This window comes from Cibotium barometz, chromosome 19 (assembly GCF_041138505.1).
Source record: "Cibotium barometz isolate CiBa-2024 chromosome 19, ASM4113850v1, whole genome shotgun sequence".
Taxonomy (NCBI): Eukaryota; Viridiplantae; Streptophyta; class Polypodiopsida; order Cyatheales; family Cibotiaceae; genus Cibotium; species Cibotium barometz.
This window is the reverse complement of record NC_141064.1, coordinates 28,901,397-28,904,914: the sequence shown is the minus strand read 5'-3', so window position 1 is coordinate 28,904,914 and position 3,518 is coordinate 28,901,397.

The following is a 3,518-nucleotide window of genomic DNA, read 5'->3' as shown; positions in this document are numbered from 1 at the left end:
CCATGAGGTTGAGATACATAGACCTCCTCATGAAAATCTCCATTCAAGAAATCAGTTTTAATATCTAACTGACATACATCCACCTTTATGTGTTGCAAATGCAATGATAGTCCGCATGGTAGTCATACAACATGTGGATGCAAAGGTTTCACCATAGTCAATACCTTTCTCTTGTACATAACCCTTTGGAAACAAGCCTAGCTTTGTATCACTGCTCAACATTGCCCTTTGCTTTATGTTTGAGCTTGTAAACCCATTTCGTAGTACCAATGGCCTTCTTGCCAAGAGGCAAGTCTACCAAATCCCATCTATCATTTTTTAGTATTGAATCATACTCAGATTGCGTAGCACTCGTCTAATTTTCAGATTCCTTTGCTTCATCAAAGGAGGTAGGTTCCTCTACATCACATAAACTAGCAACAATAAGAGCATAACCTGTGTCAAAACAACAAGAGATGCATGATGAGAGGCTGCATGTGTTCTGCTAGAGGCAAAGGAGTGGCCAAATTTGTTGGCACGTAGTGTTTGCACTAGCCTTCTGGCATACTTTTTGATGATGACTTCAGAGACTCTGAGGGCGACATGGTCAACAACTTGGTGGATGATGCTACATATTTCTCATGTAAGGATACATTATTAGTATTCAGTGATGATTATGCTTATGATGATCCTATTGATCATGATTTTTCTTTGGATGATCATACACATGTAGATGGTCTTACACATGAGAATATGTTACATGGTATGGATAATGCTCATACATATGATGATGCAGTGGACCATGTATTAGATTGTTCGAGTGATGCTATATGGGATAATGACATTGGTTCACATTTGTTCTTACATGATACCAACTATGAGCCATGTTCGTTTGGCTCCCATGGATGTCGACACGATCCTATGATCTTGGAGCCGATGTTTTGATTCATTATATGCCACTTGGTATGTATGGTACTTGATTATGTGGCCTATCTTTAGGATACACATCTTGGTTTGGGCCTACTTGGTGATTCTTTAGTACTGGGACCACTCGAGTCTTGACATTGTAGCCAGGAGATATGGATGCATTTGTTGGATACCTTGGATGCCCGATTCACACTATGGTCAACGAGGATGGGTTTACAAGCTTTCCCTTCGACCAAGCATTAACGTTACGCAACCACCCTTTGATTTTGAGGATGTAATCATTGTAGGAGGGGGATGGTTTGTAATGACATGATTTTAGGTGCACGTGCACATGGGGGGATGGACCTAGGCACATGGGGACTTAAGGTCATTTATATATGTGGGCACATGGGCCTTGGGACTGTAATAGACACATGTGTAGTGTGTTTGTTACCTCATTACCTTTTTGACATATTATACATTGTACCTTTCTTGAAATTTCTTGCCCAAACTATGTAACTATGTAGAGAGAGAAAATGAGAAATTTTTTGTTTTGTTAAGTATTCTCAAGACCTTGATAAAATAAAAAAAATATTCAAGTGAGAATACCCTTTTCCAAATGAAAATGGTATTCCCCCATGTGCAAAAATATTGAAAAAAACCCTCGTGACTTCCAGGTGCACATGTGCACCTTTTTCACACTAACAAAGGGTCAAGATATTGAAATCAATATAATCAAATATAAAATTAAAACATAAATTAGACCCTTGCCCAGCCTGGTGAAAATATTTAAAATAAAATGGTCAAGGTTTTCATGGTAAAAATTAATTTAACAAGTGCCATGTCTAAGGTGTGTACATTTACTAATTGAACTAAGTTTATTTGGCCTAAGACTGTAAACCATGGTTTTTGGCAATACCACTATGGATTTTGAAAGGTGGAAAATGGTAATCTGCCCATGGTATTGAAATATGGTATTGAAAAAGTGGAAAGTGGTAATAGTTTTTGGCAAAACAAGTGTCGTGCACCTTGTATTAGTTTAAATTACTATTTTTTACACGTGCATTAGACTAAGGTTCACTCTAGCCACCCACCACAAACTAATGCTTGCCCACATTTTAACTAGAGTAGACATAATTTTAATGAGCTCTCATTCATTCATTCAAAATCAAACCATGCTTTTTATCCCACAATTCAACTGAGCCCACAATTATGTCTAGCTGCATGATAGGCTAAACCCAAGTTAGAGTGCATGCCTTCCCTAGGAGGAGAATTCATGGATTAGTGATAAGGACAATTCATTATCATTATTTAGGATCTAATACATGCTTAATTCACTAATCATTTTGGGGGAAACAATTAATTGTAACTATCAAGGTGTCGTAGAGAGTACCTACGATACTTGAGGGGACAAGATTACTTCACCAAATTCAAGGTGCATCAATGATTAGTGGACAAAAGAAAGAAGTGATCCAGTGGTGGATAAAAGAAATCTCCAAGTGTTCTACATAAAATTGGACATTATCTTGTGCATAAATGAGGTGGAGAATAGCCAAAGGAAGACACAAATCTCCATAAAAAAACTCACCTATTTCAAGAGCACCCAGCCATCACATATTTCATCAAATAATATATTAAAGATAAGCCTAGAATCCCAAAATGTCACATTTGTGCATTGGATTGTTTGAATTTGCATAATTTGACTTGAAAATTTTTATTATCAAAAAATTCTTTTGAATTGAATAAATATATCTTTTTCTCAAATATTCAACTCTATGTAAAAAGGAAATTTGCAGAGAACTAGTTAAATAGAACCTCATGTATGTGAACCTTAGGATATTATATAAATTGGGAATAAGGTTCTAGAGTAAAAGCATATCACAGCAAGTAACATGAGCTTAGGGAAATCTCAAAAATGATCCTAAGCTAAGAATCATAGTTTAGTTAATTTAATTAAAAGGATATGCATATGCTTAAGTATAGGGTAGCCACCCAAATTAGGATAGGTACTTTTTGACGAAATATGTAGAATGGTTATGCCTTAGGATTAGGGTAATCTTAAGGGTATAATCTCAAAACTTTAGGCCAAAAATTTAGTGAGAGGTGGCCTTGAATTAGAGAGAGATGATGGGAAATTAGCACCCTAGAGTATATATATATATATACATACATACATACATACATACATACATACATACATATATATATATATATATATATATATATATATATATATATATATAGCTGAGTTATGCCAAAATAAATATAGATTAAAAATTTAAGGTAACTAGGAGCAAGAAATTAATGTGAAATATCCAAGCCTAGATTAAGTATCTTGAAGAAAAATGATGGTGTGTGTACCTACGTGCACAAATGTGCACTAGCATAGTGCAAACAAGATAGAGTTAAAATAGATCTCTTTATGAACCAAATTGATAAATTAAATCTTGAATTAGGGAAACATTTTAGCAATAAATTGTTTAAATCTTAGTAAGTCAATAGATGATTAAACTGACTAATTCAGTGAGAGAAAGTTTAATCTAAAGAAGGAGAGAAAAGATGTAGATGAAATTGTAAACTATAAAAGGAAATGACCCAAAATAGATTAAAGTATTTAGATAGAAAAAGATGTT